Raw genomic sequence first — 22,732 nt, 5'->3', positions numbered from 1 at the left:
GTCAATTAAACTTAACGCCGGTTAATAAACGTTATATAAAACAGACAATTTTGCTCCTATAATGCTTACCAAACTCTATTTAGCTTTCTAAACGTTTAGAAAAGTCGTCTACTTCTGACGCATGTTGGTCCTTTTCCAGGGACTGGTCCCTAAAACTTTTACTCCTTGTATATCCTTTCGACGGTTTGATATTTTGGAGAATGTTCTGCTAATAAAGGGGGTATTTAAAGACCCATGGATCACTATATTAATACGAACACAGAGTAGCAAAGGCTTGGATGTGTAACCCAGATGCAGATTACCCAAGATTGAGATGAGGTATATCTGTGTAGGTGTTGCGTGATTTGCTAAAAGCAAGAGTGAAATTATTTGGAATTGAAAGTAATATTATAGACGTTTAAATAAATTGTTTGTTTAGTTTCATTGAAATATGGTATGAGTGCATTAGCTAGATAAAAATTATATAAGGTTTTTTTCATTGCGACTCTCTTCGTATAAAGATTGCAGCCAAAAAGGAGTGAAAAATGACCGGCTTCTCCTTTTTCGTATCTTACGGGCACTTTTTCTCCTATTTTCAAGGAATTTAAACTAAAACCAACTGATTATTCTTCATTCACATTGTTTGTAACACATGGTTTCTCGACGAAATAAATCGTGACTAAATTAAAGCCGATTTAGTGAATTCGACATATGGCACATACTATTTGCTCTAATTTGTGTCGAAAGTATATCGAACTATAAGTGTTTGCTAAATAGTACTTTATTTACCTACACTGAATTGATATCAAACTAAATAAACCAGACAACAATTGTTTTGTAAACAAAACACAGGAAAATGTATCATGACGTTTAATTCTCCTCGTCCTCTTCTTGACGGGACTGATCCCTAAAACGTGTTATGGTCGATTAGGTCTTGCCATTATTTACAACTTTTGCTCTATAACGTTTAACAACATGTTTTTAGTTTTCAAGATAGAAATGGTATTCAGATTTACGGGCCATCCACTGAATTCCTTGAGAGGGAAAGTGAGACAAAATTTAAGGATGGCATATTGTATATAGTCATATTCTGACTAATTTATATTGTAAAAAAAAAGAAATAATGATAGAGAAAAAACACCTTACAACAACAATAAGGTTTTGAGTTGGTAAAGGGAAGGCCTTAACCATATTTGGTAATTTCTAACATATTGTTTCCCATAGCAATTCAAATTTCCACATGAAAGGTGAAGATAATTAACAGTTATCAATCACATGCATAACATATCGATAAGGCATGCGTACTTCCCTTTTGACGATTGATTCCACCCCTGGTATGTCAAAGGGTCTGTGTTTTGTCCAGCTCTTAATTATGTAATTATTAAAGAATTTAATAGATTGATCACTTTTCATTTTCCTCATCTCTTCATAGAAAAAGATTCATTCTGTTTATGATAGTACATATTTATTTAGAATACTATATATTATGTCATGGACTATACACACTAGACTTATTTCTGTTTACTGCATTTGGTTTAGACATTCATTGATTATGCTTACTATAAACTACTATTAATTCTGAATATTATATATAACGTTTAATTCTGAATACTGGAAATGACGTTACCTTTCTCGGTTTCATTACGACTGATTCCGTTTGCTATCAACTTGGAATTATTTCGTTCCCTAATCATTGGAATTAATTTTGACTACCCAAGGAATGAAGAAAATGTTGACCTTCATTATACTTTATGTAGTGGTATGTTATCGTATACAATGTATACAAATGGATGGGAAACGTGGAATTCAGAAAAAAATCAACTGCATGGATGGATGTACAAACACAATAGTGTGGAATGGAAAGATTGGTTTTGTACCCATACATCATACACAGGATCTGATATGTCATTTGTAATTTTTAAAAAGGTATATAAATTTTAACAAAATGCCACAACATATAGCATGACAGCGTTTGATGTGTAGTTGATACTCGGAATTGCGGTCAGCCATACGTCCCAAACAATCATTCTGCTGAAAAACTGTAATTTAAAAACACATTCCCTTAGGCATAGCTACAGTCTAAACTACGAAAGTATATCGCCGGTTTACATTGATGGGCGAAATAAATGAACAATATGCATTGTCTGTGTTGGTGTATGCTCCTGGTGTGGAAAGATTATCGACAGTATATACTTAATCACCAACCACTTGACATTGTCTCATGTTTTCAAAGGTTTGTGTTTATCACATTATCAATTTCGTATTACTTTTGGGATTTACGGAATTAGTTTAGTTTCACCATCATCAACTCCCCATATGCATGTAGCAATTTGGTGCATCAAAATTGGTACTGTATAAATTTCACATTATGAACCCTGGGATGAGGGCTCTGCTGGTGGACTGCTAGTTCCCGAGGGTCTCTACAGCCCAGTAGCTAAGTACTTCGTTACTAGCTTGAAAATACGGATGTACATCTAATTGCTGTTATAAAATTTAGAAATTCATTTCAAAATTAAGGATTATCTACCTCACGCATAGCTGTTATCCTTAAACGAACTAAACTCCACATTGTTGGTACACTGTGTTGTCTATAATAGCTCTAAAACTTCATTGTTATTTCGGATTTCAAACATTTCGGTTGAGCATCACTAAAAAGACATAATTTGTCGAAATGTGCATCTGGTGCATCAACATTGGTACCGTATACGTTTTAAATTATGACCCTTGGGTCGAAGCCTCTGTTCGTGGAATGTTAGTTCTCGAGAGTCTCTACAGCAAAGTAGCTAAGTACTTCGTTACTAGCTTGAAAATGCGGATGTATATTTAATTGCTGTTATACAATTTAGAAATTCATTTCAAAATTAAGGATTATCTACCTCACGCATAGCTCTTATCCTTAAACGAATTAAATTCCACATTTTTGGTACACTGTGTTATCTATAATAGCTCTAAAACTTCATTGTTATTTCGGATTTCAAACATTTCGGTTGAGCATCACTGAAGAGACATAATTTGTCGAAATGGTACATCAAAATTGGTACCGTATAAGTTTTTCATTTAACTCCCACCTTGATATGGTGTTCAGATACCTCAACGGATTCGATACGCAAAAACCCTTATTCTGCGCATGCTCTCCTTTTAGATTGGTTCAGTCTAATGACAAACACGTTCATGATGCAGGGATTTCATTTACAATCCGCATTTCGCAAATTCCATGGTCGTTATAACGATATAACTGCAAATAAAACCTGTCATTGGGTCAAATGTGGTCTGGCGTGTTTCATACTGATTGTTACTTCGACACACCCATTTTAACTACGGATACTTCCGTTTACCTGATCATGATATAAACCTAATGGTGAGTATGGTCGTTCGACAGAGGATGCTTACTTCTCCTCCACCTCTACTGTTGCTAGGCTCCGTGTTTGCCAACTTGTTACTTTTCATTCCTGATCGGATTGATGAGGTTGATCATTATTCGCTATCTTCACATTTCATGATAAAGATGAGATTGACTAATTTTCGTTACATGTGTATCTTCGCTGACTCATGATTCACAGCTCGATTAAGGGGTAACACCATTGTTTGAAATCAGTGTCCAATTATTTGTCATTCGGAAAAAAAATGTTGAAATCAATTTGAAGAACACAAGTTATAGCGAATATATCATATATGAAAAGGTTATCAATACCCCTATCATAGAGGTGTTTAAACTTACATCAACAGGGAACAATTGAATTCACTCACTCATAGTTCAGGTCATACCAACTGACCCAGTCGTATCTGCAATAGCATCTACGTTGTAAACGTAGCCAGTAAGACTCTACTGAAACATGCAAATGCCTATCATATTTTTTCCGATTCACATTTCTATTTAAAATACGTAGGAACAAAATATGGCTAATCTTCCATAGACGGCAAGTTCAAAAATTGCTCAGTGTCATTGTCGTGTATATTGTGTTTAGAATAAACTGACTAGATATTCTGAAAATTCATTTTGACACGATTGTTCTTGTTTTGGTGTGTGTGATAAAGATTCGGATGTTTTATTTTACAAATTTAAATATGTATTGTTGCCTTTGGTAAAACGGGTATTATACAGAGGATTTTCTTATCGTTTATTTTTGTTTAAAGAATTACAAGTAAAGTACACTTACAGAGTTTGTAAATTCACCAGACTGGAGAATGCTGTCTCAGGTATCTCTGTTATTTGATTATAACTTAGGCTCCTGAAAAAGAAATAGATATATACATTTGATATCAGTAATTTAATAAATATTATTCTTTTTTTTTTAAATTGTCTTCGACAACGGATGTTATGATTCATAACGTCTGCTCCACTTCTTAACAAATAAAGCTTGAAAAAGACGATGCCATTATTTTGCAGATACTCTCAACAATTATCATATGGTTATACTTTTAAAAGGGTGCTATCAGATGACTCCATAAAAACGTGTTTTTATTTTGTTTAGAATTAGATGAAGCGTAAGATGTATTCATTTGATACAGTAAATCACAACTTTCACAGAAGTTTTCTCGTCGGTATATAAAATAAACTAGGAAAGTGATCAGCTTTAGTCAATTGTCACCCATTCATGTGATGAACCTTACTTTTTCAAAGTTATTTCTACTTCCATGACACCTTTACGTATTCATGGTTGGTGACATTTGACTTTAAGTCGTTGGGGCGAATATGTAAAACTTGTACGGTACCAATGTTGATGCACCAGATGCGCATTTCGAGAAATAATGTCTCTTCAGTGATGCTCAACCAAAATATTTGAAATCCGAAATAACAATGAAGTTTAAGGGCTTTTATAGGGGAAAACAGTGTGCCCCAAAAAAGAGGAGTCAAATTCGTCTATGGATAGTGTGACGTATGAATCTTTTTGCGGATTTTTATCGCGAACTGCGCGCCGTAATTGATTGAGAGTTATTTATAGAGTTCTGTCCTTGCGAATCATTTTCTTTGAGATTAAAAAATATGCAAAATAATGTATTTAAGTTTCAGATCCAATTTAATATTAGTATTTTGTGTTGATAACAAAAGTCCAGGTAATTAAGAAATTTTTAAATTTTGTTTAATTACTTGGAATATTAAAACGGGTTTGCCGGCTTATTTATAACTCACTCACAATATGTGCACACTCTTCATTCTGACGCCGCCCTTCACACAGTTCACAGGGTGTTCGAATATAGTTCGGGGTAACACATTTTAAATATTGGTAAGCATATTATAAAATATTTTTGATATTCTATTTTGGATAAATATTATCAGTATCAATACATGTAATTCTACTATAGTAACATTTAGCATTTTATTAATTTCATAAATATGCTAACGTTCATTTATAGTTATAACAATTCTAATGCGTTATAGCAGTGAACTATTTCTTTAGTAATTTCGACAATGAGTTTATACAATTTTCTTTATTATTCATAATAGAATACCTCTTTGTTCCGGTGAGACGGGTTTAATTGGGTGTGACACTGCCATACAATTAAGGTATGTCATTGATGTATTTGTGTTTATTTTGTTCAAAATATTCATGACAATGTCTTTGTTGACTGAGTATTTGATATGTTGTATATTGTTGGAAAGAAACAATATGTATTGTGTTTTATTTCTTGTCCTTGTAATAGCTCATTACCAATTTGAATATATAATAAAAATAGTGACATTGAACTAAAATCTTTGTCATAATAGGAGCTAGACATGAGGGAGATAATCCTTAATTTTGAATTGAATTTCAAAATTTTATAACAGAAATTAAATACTTTAAGTTGATTAATTCCACGTTGTTAAAATTTCACGATTTGTTACAAGGGTACCAATCGCGATGGTTTTATTTCCACGCTATAGCATTATATACTTTTTAAATTTCGCGCGCTCAGTCTCGGTGATGTGTCTACTTTGTCACTGAGATGACCCGCAGTCTACGACTAGTAGTATCAACTGCTGAGTAAAATTCACAAGAAACTTACGTTTTGTGTGGTCATTTAATGATTTCATTTTCAAGGTAGCCTTTGGAGAGTTAACATGTCTATTTTAAACTGGGTGAAAAACGGAAAGCTTGCGATAAAACCCCCAAATTCTATGTATCAACACGTACAAAATACAATGCCATGAAAACATATTTAAATCATCTATTTTGAACAATTTAATAAATGAATTAAGATCAATTATCTTCTCATTTATCCTTAGGTGCTAAGTAGGCGCCAATTAAAGGTGTCGGCGACAATCGTCAAATAACTGTGGTACATGTAATAGCGGCAATGATGCCTGGTATATTGCTCCCTACCCAACTTTTGTATCAGGGTCTCACCGATAAATGTCACCCCTCATACAACTTTCCTAAAGACTGGGATATATTTCACAGTGAATACCATTGGAGCAATGTAGAAATAATACATACACTGTAGATATATTGAGAAGATCACCGTCCCCCATGTTGAGCGCGTGCGAGACGAGTTGGATTTGCTTTTAAGGCAAATCTTTTGATGTTTATATAGCTCACGAAGACAAAGCATTACTTAACTATGCTGGAGGAAAGGGGAATTCAAGTGGTGTTCGTCCCCACTGCGTGTACGAACAACCTGCAGCCTCTTGATATTCAGATTAACAGGCGATTTAAAACGCGTTTACATCCGAATTCCAGACATGTTATGCAAATGAAATAAAAACTTCTCTAGAAAAAGGTGTCGACATTGAGGATGTTGAAATCCACTTGCGGTTGTCGAAATAAAACCGACCCACGCTAAAAGGCTTGTGAGAGCCATTGATATACTGGGTCAAGACAAGGAAGTAATAACAAGGGCTTTTGATAAGGCCCGTATATTATTCAATGCGACCTGCAGTGTAAAAGCAGTTAAGAGTATACAAGTACATGTATACTAAAATGTCATATTGTGTGTATGCATTCATATGTTAAATGATGTAACTATTCAATACTTTTCCCAAGCTGATCATAGTATCCCGTTCACAAAAATAAAAGTTATCTCTCTTTGTTTTTAATTATAGCCGCATTCAAATATTTTTACTTCATTATTCACTATGGGTTTAATTTCGCGAAGAAAAGATAAATCGTGAACATAGTGAAATTAAAACCATCGTGCTTATTTCCCAATCTACAGTATGCATTCCGTATGTTCAAGCTAGTAACGAAGTACTTAGCTACTGGGCTGTAGAGATCCTCGGGGACTAACAGTCCACCAGCAGAGGCCTCGACCCAGGGGTCATAATGCAAACGTATACGGTACCAATTTTGCTGCACCAGATGCGCATTTCGACAAATAATATCTTCAGTGATGCTCAACCGAAATGTTTGAAATCCGAAAAAACAATGACGTTTTTGAGCTATTATAGAGAGAAACAGTGTGCCAAAATAGTATATTAGCTTTGAATCTACCTTAATGTAACATTAGTATTTGAAGTTAGGTCTACACTATGGTAGATTGAAAGGTGAAGATAAAGTACACTGGTGCAAGGTGGAGATAACGAACAGTGATCAATCTCATAACTCCTAGAAGCAATACAAAATAGATAGTTGGGCAAAAATTCACCCCTGGACACACCAGAGGTGGAATCAGGTGCCTAGGAGGAATAAGCATCCCCTGTCGAACGGTCACACCTGCCGTGAGCCTTTTATCCTGATCAGTTAAACGAAGTTATCCGTTTTCAAAATCAGTGTTCCAAGAACGGCCTAACAATCGATATTAAACACGTCAGTCAGCATTTGACTCAATGATAGGTTGTATTGACGTACTAAATCGTTATAACGACCATATAATATGCCAAATGCTGACTTCAATCGAGACTGTTGAAACCACGTTGCCATCAACCTGTTTGCCACTAGCTTGCCTCGATTTAAAAACTGACTACACGCAGAACGAGCCTTTGCGTATCGAATTATTTGAGATATATAAACAACATATTTAAGTGATAATAAACTATTGCTACATAAATATGGGAATATGACGGTGAAGACGCTGAACTCATCCCGTTTGTCATACTGTTGAGTTGTCAGTTGGCTGTTAAAGTCTACTTTCAATAAAATATATATGCATGAATCAGAAGTGGGGGACTCTGCGGTGTCCTATTTCGAGATCACAGGGGTATATCAATACGACATATGCATGCCATTTATTATTATTAATAAACAAACATTCCTATAAGTCTGAGACATTTCTTTGATTGTTCGTTCATCATGCAGTCCTTAGTATTCACAAGTAAAACTTTAACTATCAGTTCCATGACAAGTTGAAGCTAACAAATATTGATCAATCTCACAACTCCTATCAGGACATATACTTTTCACGTTGCTGTCTGTTTTGCACTCCAACTACTATTTCTAATATTGTTCGCTGAAGGACACGGTTATATTTTGCATTATGTATATTTGAGGATACATGCATCGTTTTGTCACATATGTCAACGTTTAATGCTCACAACCGTCTCAATGGTGATTATATAGCGTGTCAGAACTCACCGCATCATAGAAGATCTTCCTTAAGGCTATTAACTAAAATACACAACTCTCATTTGTTAATGGTGGGCGATTGGTATGTAGAGAACTCACAACATTTTTGTTTACCAAGCGGACGTTCTAACCAATGACCTACCACTGTCAGTAGCATGATAACAACTTTTGCTGATTTGTATTGGGAGGTTCACTTTACCAAAGGAGTTATCTTAACTACATCCTCGCCTGTAGGTTTTTTATGCTCACCAATGCTACCATTTATTATAAGATTTGTTCTGTCGTAATTGAAATTATTTTTTATTGGATCGAAATATATAGTTAGCCTGAACTTCAGACCACAGCAAAAAAACAGGATGTCTTGTTCAAGAAGTTTGCGATCAAAACTATGCTCAATAAAATAAAGAAAGGAAAAACAACATTATCATCACAACTGAACGTTGACATTAAAGATAGTGCGCGATATCAAAAAGGTAATAAATATAACTAAGACCCCACACATAATTTTGCAGTCATGTGTACCTTAGTGTATTTCGCACCGTTTCACATCACAACAATCTTTGATTCATTATGCTGAGGGCAATACAGGTGTTGTAGGCAAAACATCATAGCGTTGTACGTAATAACTTGGCGGATAGAAATATAGCTTGCTTATATTTGTCTAAATATGTATCTATGGAAATTTTGCTGTGTAAGATTTGAATTATCCTATATCTTTCGCCATCATGAATTGCTGGTGAGAAATACCATTAAATATTCGATGTTTTTGCTCAACTACCAATCGATTTACTTCATCTACTAAGTTTGGAAAGTGTTAACATAGTTGCGCATTTAACAGATTGGTAAATGAAGATGGTATATTCAACAGATCATAGCTTATCCAGAGTCCAGACGGATTGTCACAGTATCGGAGGAGAAATTGTAGGAGTTATGATATTAATCACTGTTCGTTATCTTCACATTGCATCTAACACAGGCAAGAGGTGTTTGACCAGTATTGTTCTTGGTTAAACTGTATCTTTCCATACACCTTTCATAGAACATTTACTCCATATATTGCTTCAAATCAAAATCACCCTGCACAGATTCACGAATTGTACCCTTAGTTCTACAATCCTACTGTAAGCAATATTTACACGATGTGGTAGGGTTATTAAGGCAAATATTCAATAGACCTGTGAGATTGATAAGCAGACATCTATATGCCGGTATACACATATTTCTTATAATGAAATATGGATATAACGAGCAGTGATGAATATGATAACTCCCCAAAGCAATACAAAACATATAATTCGAAAAACAATTATCATCGGATATACCAGAGTGTTGCTCTTTGTCATGACGTATTTTTCATTGTGACGTCATGTATTGTGCCTGTGTGGTAAAGTATATTTATGTACAATACTGGTATTTATTGAGAAAGCATTAACTCAGCTTTTATAATGGAATTTTCGAATGGACATCTTTTTAGTTTGTATTGCCGATATTTGTGTAAGATACAACTGAATTTTCATATTTTTCTTTCACGGTTAGCCTTTAGGTGTGAATTTGATCGTTAATTTATATTTTCCCTGCTATTTCTGTAATAAATCATTAAATTGAATATCTTATTTTACAGTATTCATCAGCATGACTTTTGTAGTTTTATTTCTTCTCCCTGTGCTTCCTATCGTCTTCCATATATTTATTAATAGGAAACTCCAGTAGTTTTGTATATATCTTTCCGTTGAATAGTTGAATAGTAGTTCTGTTTGATTTCGTTCCCTGTCATTACATGCGGCGTTTAACGCAATGAGTAACTCATTTTTCCAATCCTTTCATTCGGTATTTCTCGCTTTCAAAATGCGAGTTTGCGTTAACACTGTGTTAACGTTGTGTTAACTTTAATCCACCTCCAGTGCCGGTGTTAAGTCTTAACACAGTGGTTAAAAATGGCCTCCGATTTCAATTTTTGTCCGCCTCAAACCAAAAATCATGAAAATTTCAAAGGATCAGACATTTTGAGGTTTGAACTAATGCTGAAATATGACAGTGTGTTAATTATGCTGTCATAAATTGATATATTCCGTAAAATCATGCAAGTTACCTAAGGGGAACAGCTAATTGGAAAAGAAGTACAGCTGGATGATGGTGTTAAACATTTCCCTCAGTGACACTATCTTGCACGTATCTCTAGATATTTTTGGCATTTACTTTCAATAAGGGGGGGGGGGGTGTCAGGGGGTAATAAAACTCGTATCTGATTCATTTATACCAAATCCTGGAATAGGATCCATGCTTAAGATGTAATTTTACCAATTTTCTGGCTTCCATATGACAAAGTACTTAGTTCATGATGATAATCTCCATTGGAACACAAACTTTAAAGTTAAAAAAACAATATCGTCTGCACTTGCCTTGACCTTTTGATAATCCCTTGCATCATTTTTACTGTACACTAGAATTGATTTTGTTTTGTTTTGTGAACTGTCTAGTAGGATTGCTTTTGTTTACTGTACATTACGTTTGGTTTTGTTTTCTGTATATTTAGATTGATTTTGTTTACTGTACATTACGTTTGGTTTTGTTTTCTGTATATTTAGATTGATTCTGTTTTCCATAGGAATCGACATTCTGTATAGCATTAGTTTTCATTGATCTCACAATAAGGAAAAAGGAACTGAGCCCAATTTAAGGAACATAGATGACATCGAATATAGCATATGCAAAAAGGATCACCAATGCCCTTTAACATAAGGGTAGAACTCACACCGACAAATAGTTGGATTGACTCACTAAAAACTCAAGTGCCTCTACTTAATAATAATAATAATAATGATTGGTTTTATATAGCGCCTTATCCAGCGTATGTTGCTCAAAGCGATTTACAATTATCAATGTACATTATTACCCCGGCAAACCTTATATCAATCTAGAACTTTTTCAGCCTCCCAGGAAGCATACAGTGCAAGCTGCCATTACAAGCGCTAGAACACTAACATTCTAACAATATATTTCACTGTCTATAGACAGGTACCCCTTTTACACTTGGGTGGAGTGAGGAAATTCATGTAAAGTACCTTTCCCAAGGACACAATGTCAGCCCTGCCGCGGCGAGGACTCGAACCCAGGACCTTTCGATCGATAGTCTGACGGCCTAACCACTCGGCCACCGACGCCTATCGTATCTACATTAGCCTCTGTACTTCAAGTGTGTCCGGCAAGACTATCTGGGAACATACAAATGCGTGTATGGTATATATGTATGACATATATCATCACATGGCTCAATGAATTTGTGCTCTTGTCTAGAAATAATCAAAACGTAATGTGTTACCATTTCATATAGAGAATCATTATTATCACAAACAAGTTATTTACACTTAAGTACATAAGAAAGCCTAGTAATAAAATTGCGTCTAATCAAACATCAACACTGCAGTGTGATACACCTGCTTTCCGAAATCATTTCCTCGTCATTATTTCCTGTCATGCTACATATACGTAGCTATGGTTGCTGGGTGCGATTTTAAGTGGGGACGACGAATATATCAGCTTTATATCTTATTTCAGGTAACATGTGAGTTTGAAATTAAGTATATATCATGATAAAATCTAGGTAAATGAATCGTTCGCTCATCACAGAGTTACATATGCCTTTTTCTTGTACTTGCTGTGGTTTTTTCCCACTTCAACCACCATTTTGTTTATTTTTTGATAAATGGCACGGCTTTGTTGAATTACCTACATGCTAACCAATGGAATACCGCTGCTGCAGACCTGAATATTGGAAGGTCTACTTCATGTGTAGGATGTATGCCTACAAATACTACCATATGATATAGACTTGCGTCTGTCATGATTGAGATTGATTATTATTGAGCGAAGAAATAATATAATGTATATTTTGCCAGAGATTCAGACCACAGGGCAAACATGTTATGTCTTTTTAAGAGGTTTGCAATGAAAATCAGTTTTACCAAGTTATGTGTAATAAACAGCATATATGTAAAACGAACGAAAGAGCAGCACTCTCGTATACACCGTGCTAATATGTAACATTTGAAATCAATGTGCGACTTCAAGAAGGGAATTAATGAAACGGGGTATAGCTAAGATATATGGAGAACGATTATGTAGCTAATGGTATTTCACGTGTCACGTCACAACCACATTTAAATCCCTATGTACCGGTTTATATTGATATTGTAAGGGAAATGTTTTCTTTAAAATGCGAGTGAAATGAATGCTTGTTATGTTTCTGTTGGTATCATACAGATATCCAATGTCAATTAATGGTGTATGCTAAAGTGATTGTGGTTGTATGTTAGGACCATGAAATCTTCATTAATGTATAAAGGTATTTAGAATAAGAACACTAATAGGTGTAATCAAGAACTTGGCCGAGTGGAAGGCAGTTTTCTGAGATTAGTGTAAATATGTATCTATGTGGATCTTGCTGGGAAATGTATGAATTACCTAGTTCTTTTAACACCAAGGGTTGTTTGTGAGGAATACCATTAAACTTGACAATACTCGACGTTTCTGCTCAAATACCTATCATGCTAAATTAAAAGATACGATGAGAGAATTAAAAAATATCAGTTTACTACATCTACTAAGTTTATGAAGCCTTAACATAGTTGCTAATTTTACAAAGTGGTAGTAAACACAGTGCATGATAATTGATACAGAAAAAAAGATTAAGACAGTGTAGAAAACTTTCGATAAAAGTGGACAATATCGCCATCGAAAATGTATCATGTGCAAAACTACTTGGTGTTTATATTCACAGATATCTCACGTGGTCTGAACATGTTCAAATTTTAAACAAAAAACGTGCAAGCAACATATATATGTTATCTAGATTACGTTCATTCTTCTCAAATGAAGTATTACTGACGATTTTTAATACAATTGTTTTTCCTCATTTTAACTACTGTTGTACTGTTTCGGGCAACAAGAAAAACAAGGACGATCTTTACAAATTATGCAAACTTCAAAAGCGAGCTGCTAGAGTTATTTAGAATAAAAATTGGTATACACCTATAACAGAAATGATGCAGCAACTTAGATGGATGCGTCTGTCAGACTATTTTGTGTATATAGCTATCATTCTTGTCTTCAATTTTTTTTTCATAGTCTAACCCCCGATTATTTAGATGTTTTTCAGTATGTTCATGAAATTAGCAGTAGATCTACCAGATTAAGTCAAAGTAATTCATTATATATCCAGAGAGCAAAGACACAATATTTTAGAAGATATTTTACAATTTACGGTTCGCAGTTATGGAATAATATGTCAGAATTTTAAAAATATTACCCAACATTGAAGCTTTTAAATCCGCTTATCTTAGATTTTTCTATTCGGGAAATTAAAACCATATAGATTGTCTTTTTTATTATTTTCAGTTTTATTTTATTTGTTTCTTTATTTATGTTGTTTTATTATCAGTTTTAAATATGTAAATAACATACATGTATATATACTACTCAAAATTTGATAAGGATCATAGGTAGTTTTCTGTTTAAAAATTAATAACTGCATAGCTGGCAATATTTTGTCCAAGTGAAGTCAAAAACGCCTTCAACAAAATTGCACGTGCATTTCATGCCATGGGAAATGCGTTTCTCGTCACAGTTTATGCTTTTGCTACCATTGCACGATTTTCACTCGGGCATGGGTGTCTGATTCTTTCTAAAATTTCAAACTCACTTGAGTGTTTACACTACGTGTATCAACACAATGTCCCCTTAATGTGTAAGGCGTGGCCTGACAACATAACAGCTGGGCAGATGTATTGGAATGCTTGACGCTAGCTATTCACAACGTGACGTTGCAAATGCACTAAAAGTCAGCCAGAGCGTTGTAAACAGGGCCTGAAACCGACAGCAAACTGTTGGTACAGCAGCACACCGATATGGGAGGGGAGGATCGTCAGAGGTCGACAACCCAACGGCAAGACTATTTTGTGGCTCTTCAGACATGACGCCATCCCTTCTGGACAGCAACCAGCTTAGGTAACGACTTCCTGAACGCCTCGGGTGTGAATGTGTCCACTCAGACGATACGGAATCGGCTTCACAATGCAGGTCTCAACTCGAGAAGGGCATGTGTTCGAGTCCCTCTGACTGTTCGACCCCGGCGGGAGCGATTGGACTGGGCTGAAGATCATGCCACTTGGACACCGAACGATTGGGTTCAAGTTCTGTTCACCGATGAGTCCATATATTGTTTGGACTTTACAGAATGGAGGCACCGAGTGTGGCGACGACAACGTGAACGTTTCCATGATGCCAACATCAGTGAACATGACCGTTATGGTGGTGGTTCCATTATGGTCTGGGGTGGAATCAGCAGGGATGGAAGAACATATCTTCATGTCCTGGAGAGAGGAACAATGACGGGGTGTGGTACCGGGATGAGATCCTCGACGTTTACGGCAGACCCTACGCTGGTGCTGTTGGCCCTGAGTTCATCTTAATGGATGATAACGCCCGTCCTCATCGCACCAGGGTAGTGGAGCAGTACCTTCAGCAGGAGACAATTGTCCGTATGGACTGGCCACCGCGCTCGCCGGACTTGAACCCGATTGAGCATGTATGGAACATGCTGCAGGTTGCCCTTTCACGCCGAAGAGCACAACCCACGACTTTGGCAGAGCTCGGAAACGCCCTCGTGAAAGATTGGAACAACCTTCCCATTGGAAACACCCGGGTGCTTATTGACAGCATGGTTCGACGTTGTCAAGCCGTCATTGATGCAAGGAGAGGCCACACCCGATATTGACACTTCATCGACTAAGTGTAATGATGGACTATTCCCAAAAACTGTGTAATTCTTTATCTGGTTTGCTGCTAACTTTTTGTAATGAAATGACTTTTGGTGTTGTTATCAGATTTCAAGCATTCCGTATTGATAAAAGTTCATGCCGTTCATTAATGTTCATTCATAACCTGAGTAAACACGTTTCTGAGTCAAATTATGTCTTTTGTTATGTTAGTGGTAAATTACACACATATACCTAGTGATCCTTATCAAAATTTGAGTAGTATATATAACATACCTTTATATACTATTTTATATTGTATCTGTATAATACTGTTGTCAGTTGTATGTTGTCAGGACCACAATGTAAAGTAGTTTTAAACTAATTGTGTTATCCTGTTTAAATAAAGGACATTATCATTATTGTTATTATTATCATTATTATCATTAGTATGAAAACACCATATTCAAGACAATAAAGATTATCCAGAGTTCAGGATGGTGATCCAAGTACCGGCGGAAAATAGTTATCTAAAGCAGACAAGAGGTGTTTAACCGTTTTCGTTCAGAATTTTTCTAGGTTAAACCCTATATTTCAATACACCTTTCATAGAACACCTACTCAATTCATTGCTTCCAATCAAAATCACCCTGCACATATTCACGCATTACACCACTAGTTGTACATTCCCCTTGTAATCAATATTTACATAAGGTGGTAGGACTATTAAAGCAAATATTATATACACATGTGTGATTGATAAGTAGACAGCTATATACTGGTATACAAGTAGTTCTTATAATGAAAGATTGATATAACGAGAAGTGATCAATCTGATAACTCCTAAAAGCAATACAAAATAAAGAGTTGGGTAAACACGGATCGTTAGTTATACCAGAGGTATGATCAGTTGCCTAGGAAGAGTAAGCATCCTCTGCCAACTGGTCACATCCACCGTGAACCCTCTATACTGATCAGGCAAACGGAGTTATCTTTAGCAAAACTAGTGTGCCAAAAACCGCCTAACGATCAGTACAATGCCAACCAGACCAAACTTGACAGAAAGCAGTTCCATAACAGTCCTGTATACTGCTTTCTGGAACTGCCCTGTGACTGCTTAGCACTCCCAGGACACTCCCGCAGCATTTCCAGGGTAATCTCGCAGGATTCTCACAACAGTCCCAGTAAACAAACCGAAAAACAATCCCAGCGGTCCCGGTTAACAAGCCGGGAAGCAGTTCCAGCGTTTTCAATGTTCCAAGCAGTCCCAGCGGTCCGAGCAGTCCACGTAGGACGGGTAAAGATAACTAGTGGGAGGAGCTAAGCCGACAGTTAAATTATCAATATAAATTGTGGATAATCGCTGGAATACATCAATACGGTAGTCAAAATTGAAGATAAATGACTTACAATGTAATTAAAAAGAAAACAATACATTATACATGAAAACAGCACATACTCAAAATGCCTGTATGACACTTTTTTCCTGAATTCATAAGAAAATGATAGTTGATGAATACGAGTGAAAAAAGATACATGCAGAGTTTATCGGTCTGATAACCACATTTTCACAACGTAAGATCGATTGAAGTCCATGTTCTGCCAGGCAATTGTTTTTAATATCCCATACATGTAAATTGCATCTTGGGTTCTGAAAATTATTTAGCATAATTATATTTATTTTTTCTCTGGGTTATTGAAATATTTATGTTTAAAGTCGCCTAGATGATTTATTCACGTATCACCTATCTTAAACTAGCAAAAACTGCTTTCCACTTACGTGCACACGTATTTATGATTTGAAAATGATTGGTTAGATATGGGTTACTTATCACCAGCATTGTAGAATTGTTTAACTTAACTACCATATTTAGACAGATTTATACAATTATGAAAATTTCAATCAAAGCGTATATGTACATGCTGTTTTAACTGAAATCGAGGGTGTAGTGTCTGTAAGGTGCATGTTCCCTAATGGACGTGTCCAAAGCGTTACAACATTTAACAATAATTGCTTGTTTGAAACTGATGATAGACCGGTTTTGAAACCTGTAAACTCACGACGACATTTCGTGTCTCCCGTCGCCATGGACACCGTATACCTGAGTAGCTTCCCCTTCAGATCGAAGCTGCCGACACCATACCCAAGTATCTAATAAATGGTCCAATGAATTTCCCTTTTCAAATGTAATTGGCCAATTAAAATTGATAAAACAAATTATAATTGAATCTGAAGCGTGATTTTTTCACTCTGGATTAGAAAATCCAACATCGATGATGTCACAACGACCAACCCAGGCGGTGACAGGTAAATATTTTTTTTGTTTCTCTTTACATGAAAAAATCACTGAACTAGACATACTTGTAAAATTTTACATACAATCATGATTTAATGGAAAAACAAGGAGTAAATTGTTCTCATTCATGTAAAATCTGCTTCTTTAAAAAAAAAAACTTAAAATGAGTACTTGTCAATCATAACACCACATGATTCATTCATTCTTTGGTGCACAAATCAGTCCCAGAAAGCTTTCCCCTAGAGTAGTCAAGGAGCAGCCCCAGAGCAGTCCCATAACAGTCCCACTTTTTGAGAGAGCTGTCTTAGAGCAGTCCCACAGCGGTCTCACTTTTTGAGAGAGCACTCCAAGAGCAGTCCCGGAGCAGTCCCACTTTTTGAGAGAACAGTCCGAGAGATGTCCCCAGGATTGCTTTCTGGAACTGCTTGGGTGTCAGATTGGGTTTGTTTGGTACTGTATGACCACATCATCTGACCCAATGATAGGCCTCATTAACAAAGTATATCACTATAACGACCACTGAACGTAAGTAATGCTGATTTGATTACCTATAGTAAGACGATAATACGTATATTGCCCTATATTTCTTTCATTAAAATCGGATCACATCGCGCTTTAGAGAACTTCAAGTACAAAACACGTTTACATTTGGATGGAAAGTAATAGTTGAGTCTTATTGCGCGCTGCTGTGTAACGATTATCCCGAGGACGAATTACACCCGGAAACTCACACTAACAACATCACTGTTTGTCTTTTTTTCGAGTAGACCATGCGATTATAGCTTCTGTAGATGATAATGATATCCATTACCATATTGATAATGGTATCGACTAGTGTACATAGCAGTGGTATCGATTATTGTATCTGACAATGATATCGATCATTATAATGATAATGGTACTAATGATTGTACTTGAAAATGGTGTTGATTAATGTATCTGACAATGGTGTTGACTATTGTACATAGCGATGACATCGATTATTGTACATGTCAAGGGTATCGATTATTGTATATAACAATGCTATCGATTATTGTACACAGAAATGATATCAATCATCATATATTACAAAGTGATTGATTTGTGTACATGACAATAATATCGATTATTATAATGACAATGATATCGATTATTATAATGACAATGATACCGATTATTGTACATGACAATGATATCGAGTATTAAAATGATAATGACATTGATTGTTATAATGACACTATTATCGATTATTGTACATGTCAATGGTATCGACTATCGTGCATGACAATCATATCGATTATTGTACCTGACAATGTAGCCGATTATTGTACCTGACAATGTAGCCGATTATTGTACCTGACAATGGTATTGATTATTTCAGAAGAGGAAGGTGTACGTTAGTAAATTAAGTATCACTCTGATTCTTGTAATTGTATTGATGAACTCACACCAATCATACTAATATACAGTCTTCTACAGCGAGGACATTCACTTATGCTTTCTGTAATTTTGAGAAAATTTTACTCTGATATTGAAACTGCTTCTTATTAACGAGATATGCAGTGGGGGATATCGAAAGCTGTACTTGACACCTAAGATATTGTAAAGTCTATTGGAGATCGTTAGGAGTTGATTGACTTTAATCAAAGTTAGTAAATCTGGAAACAGAAATGATAATCTGTTTTGAAATGTGCAAATATAAAGTATCTTTGTTGTAAAGAAATGCTTGTAGTTATTCTATTGTATTGTGGGAATAGGCAATGCACATCAATTATTTTACGTACATTTTCCATGTGTTAACAACATATAAATAAAGTTCGACGTATCTTGTTGATCATTGTGTATGTCTGTTTTTAGGAGGTTTATTTGCAGGTCTTTGATACTTTAAAGGGAAAGAAAACACAGCAATGTCCATGTCTATTTATAATTAAAGATTTTCAATTAATAGATGACTGGTTATTTGTAAAGTATTGGCATGCTGTAGTACTGTCCAAGTAAAGGGGGTGTTCCATATATTTATACTCGTACTTTGGTTTACGTCAGTAAATTGGGACACTTTTTATCAAGATTTTAAAAAAAATAACGATTGTGTCGTGAACTCTTTTATTAAAGCTGCAATTCACATGTGAGGGAGGCCGGTAAAAAATAATGAAACAGAAAAGTCACAAAATTACTATGACATTTGCTTGAGCTTTTGGTTTCATAAAATCACGGATGCGAACTGATTATTGTTAGTTTATATTAATCTGGAACTACACACACTCCCGTGAACAAGTCGTACAATAATCATTATCACTTCCAATTGTACGGGATATGTCATGTTTGCGAAACTTTGCTTCCAAATGAGTTGATATTATATCACTTGTGGTGATCTCCAAAATAGGTCCGTGTTGGTATTACTTGTTGGTATATTGAGTAGTAATCAAGTCAATGGCTGGATTCTGACACGGTGGGTCAGGTATAGTTGTTTGTTTTACTGGTCCCGGCTTACGTGTATTAGTCAGCAATTGACATTGGTTACTTGCCTTGATTTTTTTTTTCATCTTCCGTGTCGATACCTGACCACTATACTTGTTTTGCATTGCCATTGTTGTGCCAATTATTCCTTAACAGCGCATTTATATATATGGGTGACGTTTTGTCTATTAACATTGATCATTTTCGTTCATATGTCCATTCGATATATCCCTGTGAGCTCGAAATAAAAGACACCATAGAGTCGGCCATGTCTACTTCATACTTATTACTTAGATATTTTGATGAAAGTAGATTTTAACAGAAAACTGACGGCTCAACTGTATGACAAATGGGATGATTTCATATTATCCATTGTCAAATTTCCATATTTATGCAGCAGCATTCCATCATCACCTGTATACGATCATCTTCACAATAACTACTTGTTGGTATCTTAAATATTAATCAACCACTACAAGTAATTTGTCGTCCGAGGGAGACTGATCCATTAAGTCAATGACTGGATCCTGACACGGTGGGTCAGGCATAGTTGTTTGTTTTACCGGTTCCGGCTTACATGTGTTAGTCAGCAATTGGCATTGATTATTTGTTTTATTCTACTTTTTCCAAATTCCGTGCGGATGTCTGACCGCTATATCTTTTTCGCACTGCCGTCGTTGTCTATGAATTATCCCAAAATCTCACTCATGCGCAAGATTAGTCGAAACATTCATCATGTTTTGTTTTTTTTGTCATTAATAATCAGATTCAGCTTAGCACAATGAACATTGTGACTATTACGTTGTGCCTTATCCCACGATCCTCTTAGACTTTTCGCCGAACCTTGTTGATAGTAGGAGCTTTTGGAAGAACATCGATTGCAATACTGTTACTACTACTACTACTACTGCTACTACTACTACTACTACTAGTAGTAGTAGTAGTAGTAGTAGTAGTAGTAGTAGTAATAATAGTATTTATTTAGAAAACACCTATATTACAATGATTATCCATGCTGTACACAATAAAAAAATGATACTACATGTTATAAAAGCAGTGTACATATATACGCTTGATAAATTGCAAATAAATGGGCAATTTCATTTGAAATATTTTCCACTTTCTCCATCGGCTGCATTTTAAGGCACAGGTGTATACACTAGTTTGAAGGTGTATGACTGTATCCCAGGTGTACAACGTTCCATCCTCACCAATTGCGTCCATTTCGGCAAGACGATACAGGTCAGTGATTTGTGATATGTTCATCAGACGAGATTCAAAACACCAGACATTGGTAATTGTAGAGACTCTGAATGTTGTGAACGTAGTGATTTTCCATGACACTTTTTCAACTTCAAATTAATGATATCCCTAACGCACACCGGATTCCAAAGCACTTTGTTTCCCATCCTGTCTTCTAACATATAAATCAACTGTCGGTATCTGATGACGCGCACACCTTGTGGTTGTATTTACGGCACGCATATGAACACATATTCGTATATCGCTGTTTTTTTGTGTGTGACGAGAAAAGTTGAAATTCATGCTAAAGGTATGTAGAATTTCTTTATTATATTATTTTCTTCTTCCATTTCAATCCGTTTCTTGTGGATACTGTTGCTAACGTTGAATGGTAGTTATGACATAGGTTGTGCAACAGGCATTACTGTATCGTTGATTTGTAAATTCAGACAGCAATCTTTGAATTTTCCGACACCGTCAAAACCCGTTTTCTGGTGATGAGACCGTTTCGATTTCACCTACTCGTACATTAGAAAAAGCATTCAGATTCTTGTAATCTAAGCGCAAAACTCATAATGCGATCATCGTTTCTTTGCCAAGCAAAGAAATAATGTGGCTGATTACAACAAAGTGATCAGCGTTTACTCTATTCTTATGATATTCCAACATTGTACGAAATGAACTCTCAATTCCCATTGTAATATCTAATACATGTACATGTGGTTTTAAATTTTCTTGAGGGCTTCGAAATATCAATTTCATATCTTGTCCCAAACGGCCCACTATACATTTTGGCTAACTATATTCCAGCTCGCGCCGGATTTATTCAGCCTTTATAATGTCGCTCCGATTGCATTCAAATATACCATGACACGGGCATTCATTCCAGTTTACATATATTAAATAAGCTTAATCTGATGGACAACTGTCATGTTTCAAATGTATATGATTTATAATTTTCCTCATTTATTTCAGGTTCTATCGTTTGTTATTAAGCATCTCTTTACTATGTGTCCTGTACGGCCACAGCAAAAGGTGTTTATGTATCCTTTTACACCGCCCTGTTTTATGTTTAGTAATTCCCCTGTTGAATTTTGTTATTTCATTTCCTACCGTAGATTAAGTCGATTGCTGTTAAGATTTACCGCTTGTTCGTCAACAATTTCATAAGGATAAATAAAATTTGCGATACATTGATATTTATAAATTTATTTACTAGTATTTTCATCGACGTCGTTTCTGTACCAAAACCTTTGATATCATGACCTGTAAATTTCCTAATGTTTTCAACGGTATTAGGTGTACCCTATATGTTTAATTTGTCTCGAGAAAAATAAGGTTTCACTTAATTAAAAAATCGGGACACATATTTCAAATAAATAACGATTGCGACCAATTTCTCTTAAACATTTCAATCCTTCTGATCACTCAATTTTGACCATGGGTATTAATATTCTAGAAAACAAATACTCTCATACAAACAATACAGCATTAAATAACCCTTTTCATAGAAAATGAGAAAATCACTGGATCAGAAATTCAAACA

General features: G+C 35.5%; 1 protein-coding gene across 1 annotated transcript in view; it reads right to left on the bottom strand.

The window, feature by feature from the left end:
• Nucleotides 1-22,732, bottom strand: part of LOC125648676 (uncharacterized) — a 441,222-nt gene that overhangs the window by 165,904 nt on the left and 252,586 nt on the right. The gene's annotated exons all lie outside the window — the stretch shown is intronic.

This window comes from Ostrea edulis, chromosome 8, assembly GCF_947568905.1.
Source record: "Ostrea edulis chromosome 8, xbOstEdul1.1, whole genome shotgun sequence".
In the NCBI taxonomy this organism is placed as follows: Eukaryota; Metazoa; Mollusca; class Bivalvia; order Ostreida; family Ostreidae; genus Ostrea; species Ostrea edulis.
Note: the sequence above shows the minus strand (reverse complement) of the source record. Positions and strands in the feature narration are given on the sequence as shown.